This window comes from Pogoniulus pusillus, chromosome 23 (genome assembly GCF_015220805.1).
Source record: "Pogoniulus pusillus isolate bPogPus1 chromosome 23, bPogPus1.pri, whole genome shotgun sequence".
Classification (NCBI taxonomy): Eukaryota; Metazoa; Chordata; class Aves; order Piciformes; family Lybiidae; genus Pogoniulus; species Pogoniulus pusillus.
The window spans coordinates 8326370-8338476 of record NC_087286.1 but is presented as its reverse complement, the minus strand read 5'-3'; the positions used below and the strand labels follow the sequence as shown (position 1 = coordinate 8338476).

Sequence of the window (12107 nt, the reverse complement as noted above, 5' to 3'; positions counted from 1 at the left end):
CTGCTGGCAAAGTCTTTCTCTGCTCATCTGATTTCCCTGTGCTTCATTAGGAGCCGGTAATTTGAAGCTGCAAAAGGAGTTTTGAAACAGACAATGGGTGGAGATCGACTTATTTTCTGAGTGCTTTGGGACTTTCCGTGGTAGGAAACTGTTTAGTTTTGCAAAACTAGCATGTATTTCATTGGCAGGACATTGAGCATAGCTGCCTGATGATCACCAAGTGAAAAGCTTGGACAAGCCTTCAGACAAAGTAGCAGGACAGGAAGCAGTTCCCTTCTGCTGGGCGGTGGTGCTTTAAGGGACAGGAGCTTGAACGCCTGCAGGAGGTGGGTGCTGGCTTTCTCTGTAGGTACTTCGGCTGATGCTGAACAGCCTTCTGCTGGTTTTAGCCTCCAGCCTAGCTCTCTGCCTCTCCCCAGTCCAGCTACCACCAGCTTTGAAATCTGAGCCTTTTTGTGTCTTCATGTCTACATTCTGCCGTAGCTTTGCTTCATTCTTTTTCCAGGGGGAGGGGAGGACTGCAAAGACAATCTGGGAGAGTCTTGAGTTGTTCAGCCTGGACAAGAGAAGGCTCTGGGGGTTGACCTTATTAGCCCCATTGCAATATCTGAAGGGGACCTACAGGTAGGCTGAGGGGAGACAGTTTAGAAGGACTTGTAGCAGTGGGATAAGGGGCAATGGTTTTAAATTGGAGCCGGGTAAGTTTAGGTAGGATATTAGGAGGAAGTTCTTCACAGTGAGGGTGGTGAAATACTGAAACAGGTTGCCCAGAGACATAGTTGAGGCCTCATCCCTGGAGATACTCAGCATCAAACTAGATAGGGCCCCAATCAACCTGGTTTAGTTAGAGGGCTCCCTGCTCACTGCAGAGGGGGTTGGACAGGATGACCTTCTAGGGTCCCTTCCAACCTGCTGCATTCTATGCTTCTACAATTACATGAGGCAAAATAAGATATGTTATAAATGACAAGCCAAGAGATGAGAGAAGAAACAGCTAAGCAGGCAGCTGCAGGGTGTGCTTGTGTGAGAGGACAGAGTGTCGGTGCCATGTGCTGCACAGACCTGAGCGCCTCGCACTGCTCAGCAGAGCCTGGTGTGGATGCTGCGATGTGTCTGCACGGGTTGGGGTCAAAGTGTGGAAGGAAGTGCTGTTTGCAGCTCTTCTGGCACAGCCACAGCAACCACTCACAGCGTGTTACGGACAGAAGTTTAAGAGCAGGCTTCACGCTTCGGTTTGCAAAGCCTGGCGTTGTGCAACAACTCCATCTGGTATGGGACTGAGAACAGAAACGTAGCGAGGGGGAAAGACCTCAGTGCTGCAGAATGGCATTTTGTCTCCTTGCAGTGTGCTCTGGGTTGGGTTGTTTCCATTCAAGAGAGAGGTGTTGAAGAAACTGTCTGGCAGCAAAACGCTATGACAAAATGTGTTGGGTGTAAAGAGAAATAGAAAGTCTTCCTGCAGAGGGTGTGGAATGTCAGTCTGAAATTTAGGATATTTGATGTGATTGGCTCTTGAGGGAAATGCATTCACCCACTGTCTAAAACACTGTGGAAATGTTAACAAGAGGAGTAGAAGATATTCTGATGTGTAGTACATGTTCTTCCAAATAGGACATTAATCTTATTGTTGAATCAGAGAATGGTTTGGGTTGGAAGGGCCTTTCAAAGGTCATCTAGTCCAACCCTCCTGCAAGCAGGGATGTCCACCACTAGATCAGGTTGCTCAGAGCCTTGTGAAGCAAGCCACACATGCAGATGTTTTCAAGAGACCACCACCATGCCACTGAAGAGCCAGTGGTCTGCTGTGCCTGTGTATGAGTGACCTCCTGTAACGCTGGCCCTGTGTGTGTTGGATGTTTAGTCTAATGTGTATGCTGCTTTGTGCTCGTGGGGAGATGTCTCAGGAGTCTAATTCACCCTGCTCTGAAACAAGTGTCTAGAATGAGTGAGACAAGGATACTTCAGCAGGTTCCTGGGTGAATAGCTTCACTACTTGCTCGTAGTTTTGATGGTTGAAACTAGGTGAGGTGTGGCAAGTTGGCTTCCCTTCAGAAGAAGGAAGCTCTGGGAGTTCTGGTGTTGTCTGGAGAAGTCCCATCTGCTGGAGAAGAGCACTCTGATTCTCTGTCCTCTGCAGCATCAATATTGCATATGGGCATAAACCAGCTCTGGAACAGTGTTTCTGCCAGCCTGCAGCTGCCTTTGCAGGTCCACATTCCAACAGAGGAATGATTTGAGGAGGACCTGGGAGTGCTGGTGGACAAGAAGCTATCCATTGGGCAGCAATGTGCCCTTGTGGCCAGGAAGGTCAATGAGGTGCATTAAGGGGAGTGTGGCTAGCAGACCGAGGAGGGAGGTTCTCCTCCCCTTCTACTCTGCGCTGGCAAGACCTCACCTGAAATATTTTGTTCAGTTTTGGGCTTCCCAGTTCAGAGGGGACAGGAATTTGCTGGAGAGAGTCCAGGGGAGGGCTATGAAGATGATTAAGTGGTTGGAGCACTGCCCTGTGAGGAGAGGCTGAGTGACTTAGGGCTTTTTGGTCTGGTGAAGAGAAGACTTAGAAGGGATCTAATCAATGGTTATAAATATCTGAGGGCTGGAGGAGACAAACTCTTCTCAGTTGTGTCACAGGATAGGATAAGGGGTAATGGATGCAAACTACAGCACAGGAAGTTCCACCTCAACATGAGGAAGAACTTCTTTGCTGTAAGGGTCACAGAGCACTGGCACAGGCTGCCCAGGGAGGTTGCCCAGTCTCCTCTGGAGACTTTCCATCCCAGTCCAGACATGTTCCTGTACAACTTGAGCTAGATTGTGTGGCCCTGCTGAGGCAGAGGGATTTGGCTTGATGATCTATGAAGATTCTTTCCAACCCCTGACATCTTGTGATCCTATGATGTGGCTGCTCTGTCCCAACAGCAGTATGCAAAGGTTGCTTATGTAAGGTGTTGTGAACTGCGTGTGCTCCACACCCACAAAGCTTTTGTGCTGGGCTTGGGGTTTTGGTTTTTTTCAAACCACTTCAGATTTTCTGGGTCAAGAGCTCCTAGTGAGATACATCACTGCCTATCTTGTCATCTGTGCACCACTTTGAAAAACTGCATTTAATCATGCAAACAAAATGGTGAGTCTCCTCCAGTGTATCCCAGCAGCAACCTGTTACTGCAGTAGCCCCAGGTGTGTAACACTCCTTGCAAGGGTGAGATGTTCCTGCAGTCCTACATCATCTCAGCTCTGAGACTGCCAGTGCCTCCATGCAGGTTTGATCATTCAGTAAGAGCTGCTTTCTGAACTACTTGGAAAATGTAATGAGATTCTGGATAGGCCTCCTTCAAGTCAGCCAGTCATAACATTCCTTGAGAAATTGCTAGTAAAAACTTTCTTGCTGTGCAGAGCTGCTCCATAAAAGGTGTATTACCCTGTGCCCTTGAAAAATCTCCTCACACAAAACCCAAAACCAACCAACCCTCCTGCTTTCTTGGAACAGGAAAGCAAGGAGATGGTTAGACATCTTGACATGGTAAGGAAATAGTAAAGGCGAGCTTCCAAAGAGCTGCAGGAACTCCAAGGACATAACATCTGATGTCTTCATGGAGAGGCTATGTATGGTAGTCTGGGTGGATACTCAGATTTCATGTTTCTAAATGATCACATTGCAAATGATCCCAGTACCACTGTGCTAGTTTGAAGCTAGCTAGGAACACCCAAACCATCACAATGACACTGAGCAGTCCTTGTGCTGCCTTTCAGTGAGACCTGGACAGGCTGGAGAGATGGGCAGAGGGGAACCTCAGGAAGTTCAACAAGGGCAAGTATAGGTCCTACATCTGGGGAGGAGTAACCCTCTGCACCAGTACAGGTGAGGGGTGGCCTGCTGGAAGGCAGCTCTGTAGAGAAGGACACAGGAGTGCTGGTGGACAAGTTCACCATGAGCCAGCAAGATGTCCTCATGGCCAAGAAGGCCGATTGGTCTCCTGGGGTGCATTAAGAAGAGTGTGGCCAGCAGACTGAGGAAGGTTCCCCTCCACCTCTAGCCTGTCCTGGTGTGGCCACACCTGAAGAATTTTGTGCATTTGAAGAGAGACAGGGAACTACTGGAGAGAGTGCAATGGAGAGCCACAAAGATGTTGAGGAGAGGCTAGGACACCTGGAAGTGTTTAGCCTGGAGAAGAGCAAACTGAGAGATCTTCTTAATGCTGATCAATATCTGAAGGATGAGGGCAAGAAGATGGGGCCAGACTCTTTCCAGCGATTCCTAGCAACAGGACAAGGGGCAACAGGCACAAACTAGAAAACCTCTGTGCTGTGAGACAAATGTCTGAGGCCACTTTTACAAGAGATGAGCCTGAGCACATTATGTGTCATCCATGCTCTCCTATAGCTTAACTCCAGGAGGAGATTTCCATATGATTCTCACTACGCAGCAGAGTGTTTTGATTAGGTCTGGGATTGTCAATGTGGTGGTGTTGCTGTAATTCAAGTGCTTCTGTTTCTTTAAGTTCAGCCTATATGGCCAAGTGTTACTGCCAGCAACAGGACTTCTTGCACCTTGCCAAGTATAGGAGCAGTTGCAGCAGGTCAGGTTAGAGTCCAGTCTGACAACCTGTCTCAAATAGTGATGGTTATCTAGGGAAGAATGCAAGATTGAGGAGAGTATGTAGTGAAATTCAGGAATATCCTCCCAGCAATATAAGAGATCACTTGAAAGAAACCAAGGACTTTGTTGTTTTCTTAACAGTTCTTAGTGATTTTTCTTTCCATTTACTTGTTTTGTTTGGGTTTTTTTTTGGTTGTTGTTTTTTGTTGTGGTGTTGTTTTTAAACTTTTTTTAATCCAGCACTGTCCTAGCAAGAAGTTCCCAGGTGAGCAGCACTTCCACAGTGCTCTCTGAAGCCGATATTCACATCTGTGTATTTTCTAGTCATAAGCCTACTTGTTTCATTTGATGACCCTGCAGGCTGTATCGAGGGAGACAATGAACAGCCTCTCCCTATTCAGCTTCTCACTGTAGACGAAGCTGGTGAGAAGCCTGGACACAGCCCTATGAGGGGAGGAGGCTCAGGGCAGACCTCATTGCTGTCTACAACTACCTGAAGGGAAGTTGTAGCCAGGTGGGGGTTGGCCTCTTCTGCCAGGCAACCAGCAACAGAAGAAGGGGACACAGTCTCAAGTTGTGCCAGGGCAGGTCTAGGCTGGATGTTAGGAGGAAGCTGTTGCCAGAGAGAGTGATTGGCATTGGAATGGGCTGCCCAGGGAGGCGGTGGAGTCACCATCCCTGGAGGTGTTCCAAAAAACACTGGATGAGGCACTTGATGCCATGGTCTGGTTGACTGGCCAGGGCTGGGTGCTAGGTTGGACTGGATGATCTTGGAGGTCTCTTCCAACCTGGTTAGTTCTGTGATTCAATGATCATACCTCAAGCAGACATTTTTTGAGTCATCCATTTTCAAAATGGAGAATCTTACATAATTTAGTTGTTCCTTATACAGATACTGCTCCATAACTTTGATCATCCATGCTGCTGCCTTCTTAGTATTTCTATTTCTGCTGTATCTGTTCTGGCCTGGAGTGAATTACAACCGCATGCAATATTCAAAGTGGACTTGGGATGGTAGCACAAGGATATTATCTGTCTTGTTCACTATTCTTCTCCTGGCATTTTCCAGCATCTGTTTGGTTTTGCTTAATCACTAATGAGCACCCAGCTGAAATGTTCATAAAATGTTTATAACCTCGGTCTCTCTTTTTTGAGCAGTAATCCTCTGTTCAAAGTCAACGTGCATTGCTTTACATTTCTCTACGTGGGGTTTCATCTGTCGTTTTACTGCCTAGTCAGGGAATCTTGTGAAGTCTCCTCTCTGTAATCAGCCCTTGTCCTCACTAAACATGGTGATGTTCTCAGCAAGCTCTGCCCCTTCACTTATTCCTACTCTTCCAGCTCACAGCTGCTGAGAGCTTCCTGAATCAGTGTATCCTCACTGGTAATCTCCAGCCCCTGGGGAGATTTTGCTCCTGCAGGGTTTTTCCTATCTTTATTCATATTGTTTCTTAATCACTGAGAAGATGTCATGCCTTAGTTTCTTTACCAAGAACGGCCTGAGGAAGTCCAACCATATCTGCTGACTGTCACATGTCTGTTTTCTCACTGAGTTGGGAAGTGGAGCTGTACTTCCTGCTTCATCTTCCCTCAGCCTCCATAACCTCCTGTTCCAGCTTCTCCACTCAGCATCACATTACTAACTTCACAGGGCCACATTTGGTTCCTCTGCTTGCCCCACACATCCACGTGCAGTGAGTCAAGAGTCCTGTTGGGAAGTGGCATGTGCTGCTTTCTGAAGTTGGGGGAAAGTGTTTATGGTTCTTATTTTAGCTCCATTGGCAAGAGAAAATTACAAGCAGTAGTGCCTCTGTGGCTGAATTTGTGGCTTATTGAAAACTGTGGCAGAGCCCACAAGATGAGGAGAGAAAATGATGTCTGATTTTAAATTTCAGCTGTTGGCTGCAGCTGCAGCTTTCAGAAAGCTTTTCAGCCTGGTTTCTGCCCTGTTTTCTCCTAGCTTCATTTGACTGCAAAAGGAAGCTCTGTCACCCCACTTGAACACTCCATGAGTTAGGGTCTTCAGTAGGCAAACAAGTTTGACTTCAAATGTCAGAGCTCTGAGCATAGGTGTTACTTTATAAGTACAAATATAAATAAGTACTTTACAAATGTACTTTAAGAAGGGGCCAAAGATACAAATGATTCTAATTAATTTTTTTTTAGCCTGAATGTGTAGCAATGAGTCCTGGCTTGAAAAACCACGGAAAGTGAATGAATTAAGCTGCCTGCAAGTGGTTGAGGTTTTGTGTTTTAAGGAGATGTCACTCCTTCCATGAGCAAACAGCCTCAGAATTCACAGTTATTTATCACATATCGAATAAAGCTGCTATATTCCTACAAACTGGTGACAAGTCCTGCAAGATGAAGGGGAATTAGTCTTTAACCAAACAAAGAATACCTGTGGCATGGCAGTTCCATGCTGATGAAGGCAGCTGAGGAACTGAAAACATGTTACCTTTCAACAACTAAGGCTTTATTCACGTCTTGGAAACCCTCCTGAGGTTTGCATGGAGCCATGAAGAAAAGGTATTTAGTGGGGATTTGCAAAGCACTGCCACAGTTTTAATGCCTGCAACTAACATCAAGGGCAGTGTAAGGCAGTGTTGAAAAAGGACCTCATGCTGCCCAGGAGGCCCAGCATTGCCTTGTCCTCAAGAGGAATATTTCTCAGACTCTTAAATTCAGAGGACCACCCAGTCTTTTTCCTTGCAGGGTGGGGAAAACAAACAAATTACCTTCTTTGATGGTTGGGAAAAGAAAGTGATTGGTAATTATAACGCCTGTAGCATTTTACCTCCCTAATTGTGGGATTCAGCCTGTATTTTCTGGCATTTCCTCAGAATCATGGAGTCCTTTTGGTTAGAAAAGACCTCTAAGAACACTGACTCCAACAATCAACCTAACACCACCGTGACCATTAAACCAGGTCCCAACATGCCACATCCACAGTTTTCTTGAATACCTCCAGGGATGGTTGACTCCACCACCTCCATGAGCAGCCTGTTCCAATGCCTCACTGCTCTTGCAGTAAAGAAATATTTCCTAATATTCAGTCTAAGAAAACTATTCAGACTTGATTTGTTTTCAGGTGATGTCAGACCTTTACAGCCCTCTGTCCTTGCTTCCATTCTGCAGACTATTTTCGGCTCTTAGGTTTACTCCCATAGTGAACAGAGGACAGCTCTGGATAGAGCTTTTCTACCAAGGTTCAGTTCTTCTTGGTTTGGGCTCTTACAGCAAGATTCCTTGCACAAGAGCAGTCTAAAAAGACTAAATACTTCTCAAGCTCACTTTTCACTTAGCCAATGCCCTCTTCCAAGGGCATTCCTACTTTACTCTCTGCTGTGAGAGAGGATTTATAGTACCTTCTAAAACTGTTTATAAGTAATATTGTCATCATGTCTCAAAGACATTTTGGTACTTCTTTCCAATAATTCACCAAGGATTTCCTCCAACTAGTAAAAGGATTTAGATACCATTCCAGCTGCAGTCTTGAAGTACTAGCTTGTAGAACTAAAAAGAAAAAGGAAATTGGGGGGGAAGTGTGAATTTATCACACTGGGGGGTTGGACTAGATGACCTTTGGATGTCCCTTCCAACCCAGACCATTCTGTGATGACTGGACCTTGTTATGCTAGTTAGGCAAAATTAAGGCAGTGGGTTAAAAATGATGAATAAAATGGAATAAATTACATAGCTTTACTTTTACAGATACAAGTCTTGGAGATCAAAGTATTGGAATATGCGTGTGTGGTGCAGCAGCAGTCTATGTTAGCAATTAGGATTTAATAACCTGTTCCATTAGAGCAAAGAAAAGCAGTCATGGTCACTTCTGCTTGCCTGTTGCCCAGCCTCAGCTCATCTAAAGGCAAGTGCTGCGTTATGGGAGAGGTTTGTGTGTCTCAGTGGAGACTTGCACCTTGTAATGCGAATCACAGAATTGCCAAGGCAGAAAAGACCTCATCAAGTCCAACCATAATAAAATGGGAGATAACAAACATGATGCCTTTTCTTCCTGTCAGTGGAGAGCTCACCTGTGAGTCATCCTACTGAGAAGTTTCTGGAAGAAACACAAAGCAGTTGTAATTAAATTGTCTTGGGCTATGTATTTATTCATGAGGAAGGGTGGCGAAACACTGGAACAGGTTGCTCGGGAGGCTGTGGATGCTGCTTCCCAGGAGGTTTTCAAGGTCAGGTTGGATGAGGCCTTGAGTTGACCTGTTCTAGTGGGAGGTGTCCCTGCCTATAGTGGGGGGTTGGAACTAGATGAGCTTTGAGGTCCCTTCCAGCCTAAACCATTCTATGATTCTAAGACAGGGGCTCTATCTCTGACTAAATTTAAACCTTCTATAACACCTTTCTGTGCTGACATTGCTGCTCCTTGCCTTCACCCCAGGCAATTCCATGCACACCTTGGAGCCTGACGAGATGGATTGTTGTTACTTTTGCTCCCTTTCTTTCTTCTCCAAGAGTGTTGCACAGAAGGAGCAGGCTTCCCCTTGTAGGAACATTAGGATATGACACTACAGAATCACAGAATGATAGGGGCTGGACGGGACCTCTAAAGATTATCTGGTCCAACTGCCTTGCTAGAGCAGGATCACCTCAGCAATGTAATTAGTTTGCTCTTCAGCCTCAATTAAATTATACAGACCAAATTCTGGTGAGTATATGTTTCAGTTTACATCCTGAAACTCCCACGTGGGTGCATTTAATGCTGCCCTGACACTGAGACTCAAACCAGTCTTGTGTCAGCCACATCAATCTTTCCACTGTCCATAATCTTAGAATCACAGAATCATAGAACTGAGTCAGTTGGAGTAGACCTCTAAGATCACTGAGTCCAGTTATCCACCTAACACCACCATGGTCATTAAACCATGTCCAAGAGTAAACTTTGCACTCGAATAATCAGAATTTCCTTCTTCCTCAAACCTCCTAATGATTGTCTTGTCCCAGATCTGGATTCTCTGTCTGGTGTGCAAAAGCCTGTGACAGAGTCATGTCATTGCAGCTCCCTTGGTGCTTGGATATTTTGCCCTTGCCAAACCCAAAGTATTGTCTCTCTTTTTTGAGAGGAGGTACCTGTGGCCATGGGTTCCCAGTCCAAAGCTGGGTAAAGTTCTCCAGCCTCACACCTCTTTCCCTGGGGGCTCTATGCTGGTGTGCAGCAGCCAGTGTCTTCAGAGGTCAACTCACCTGCCACTTTATGTTAAATTCAGAAGAATCATAGAATGATCTGGGTGGGAGAGGACCTCCAAAGGTCATCCAGTCTGACTGTCTCTGCAGTCAGCAGGGACATCCTCAGCTAGATCAGGTTGCCCAGGGCCCTGTTGAGCTCTACTTTCAATAGCTGCAGGAATGGGGCCTCAACCACCTCCCTGGGCAGCCTGTTCCAGTGTTCCACCACCCTCATAGTGCAGAACTTGTTCCTAACATCCAATCTAAATCTGCTATTCTGTAGTTTGAAGCCATTGCCCCTGGTCCTGCCACCACAGACCTTTGTAAACAGTCTCACTCCATTCTTCTTGTAAGCCCCCTTCAGTTACTGGAAGGTTGTTATTGGGTCTCCCCAGAGCCTCCTCTTCTCCAAGCTGAGCACTGGTGGGTTGGGCTGACAAAGGGAGAATAAATCTAATTGCTGGAAACTGAAGTTCAATCAGCTTTACTATAAAGAAATAAGAAGCAATTGCTTAGCATTGAGGGTAATTAAATATCAGCCAGTTAACTATAACATAGTCTGTGTAATGAGAATGGGCTGCAAAAGAGGAGGCTGAGGGGAGACCTCATTGCTCTCTACAGCTCTCTGAAAGAAGGTTGGAATGAGGTGGGGGTTGGTCTCTTCTTGCTAGTATTAGGTGAGAGAATGAGGGGAAATGACCTGAAATTCTGCTTGGGAGGTTTAGGTTGGAGATGAGTTACAATTTCTTTGCTGCAAGAGTGATCAGGGATTGGAACAGGCTGGCCAGGGAGGTGGTGGAGTCACCATGCCTGGAGGTGTTCAAGAAACCTGTGCATGTGGTGTGTTGTGATATGGTTTAATGGTAATGGTGGTGTTGTGTTGACATTTGGACTTGAAGATCTTAGAGATCTTTTCTAACTGAAAAGAAGATTCTGTTTGCAAAGCCACCTTACCCCAGGTGAGGCATGAAAGCCTGTGGTGACTGATGCAGGGTGGAGGATCATGGAAGTCCTGCTGCTGTTGGACATGGTGTACCTGAGCTGTCAACTCCAATAGCCACCTTATCACAGAACTGTCAGGTTTAGATGGGACTGCAGGGATCATCTAGTTCCAACCCCCTTGCCCTGGGCTGGGACACTATACACTAGATCAGGTTGCTCAGAGCCACATCCAGCCTGGCCTTAAAGACCTCCAGGGATGAGGCTTCCACCATCTCCCTGGGTGACCTCTCCCAGTGTCTCACTACCCTCTTGAGGAACTTCTTCCTAACATCCAATCCTGATCTGTCCATATCTAGCTTGGCTCCAAAACTAGAGTGGCCCTGCTTGCTGAAATAACACCTCTGTAGCAATGGAGATCAGCTCTTGATACCTTTAATCACTAAAGCACACTGCTTTGTACTTTTGCAACCAGACCCTGCAGAGATCCATGAAACCAGCAATAGCCAGTCAGTGTTTCAGACATTAACTCTGTTCTTCTGGCACTGTTAAAAAGTTGGACCACTTTGAATCCAAACTCTTACCAGAGCTCTGTTGGAGAGAATTCATCCAAAAGGGAACTTATCAAAACCCAAATGCTTTACACGAGGGAGAAATAGAATTTGAATGTAGAGCAGATGGACTTAAAAGTGACCTTCTCCCCTCCCTTTCTTCCACCTCCCTCAAAAACAATTCCCTGCACTATTCCTTCCCACCCACATACTGCTTTTTATTTGATTAAACTCTAGTGATTGAAATTTCCGCTACATAAGGCACATTTTCCTTCCACAGAGCTATTTATCTGGTACCTTACAGAACAGATGTTCCTATTTTCTATGCCTGTGTTTGCAGGCTGGTCTCAGTCCTTGCCTTAGGTGATCCAGTGTGGTGTGTTGGCCAGGCTGGCAGGTGTGAGGAGGAGCTGTAGTGTGACAGGCTCTTCAGTTCTGGTGGCAGTGCACTAATCTCTGCTTGCTATGCTGGGATGACAATGGGGGATAAAAAAGTCTGAACCAGGGCATTGCATTACATGAGTCAGAAATGTGCATCCTGTAATTAATGCCCATTTAGCTCTGTTTCACCTTACCTTGGGTAGCAGGAAGAGAAGTTATGTTAAAGTGTGCCAAGGCTTAACTTAGTTGGGATTGTTCCACATTAGGGAGGGAGATAAAGTTATGGGTGAGAGACAAGAATTACCTATTTTTTTTCCTCCCCTCCCTTGTTAAATGCTAGCATTTCTTTGTGCTGACCAGAGCCTTTTGCCTCAGTTTGATGCAGGGCATGACAAGTGTTTACTGCTTTTAGACCTGCCAGGAGGAGGAAGGAAATGAGACTAAAGCTTGCAAAA

At 46.0% G+C, this 12107-nt stretch overlaps 1 protein-coding gene across 13 annotated transcripts in view; it reads left to right on the top strand.

Annotated features, from left to right (window-relative positions):
• The window catches only part of KIAA1217 (KIAA1217 ortholog), a 501320-nt gene that overhangs the window by 251657 nt on the left and 237556 nt on the right, over positions 1-12107 (top strand). The window contains exons 2-3 of one of the 13 annotated variants that reach the window (XM_064162490.1): positions 189-326; positions 506-624. The exons of 11 other annotated variants lie outside the window; for them this stretch is intronic. The gene's annotated coding sequence lies outside the window, so the exon portion shown is untranslated. The remainder of the gene's footprint in view (positions 1-188; positions 327-505; positions 625-12107) is intronic. One more of the 13 variants, XM_064162491.1, reaches the window with a different exon arrangement.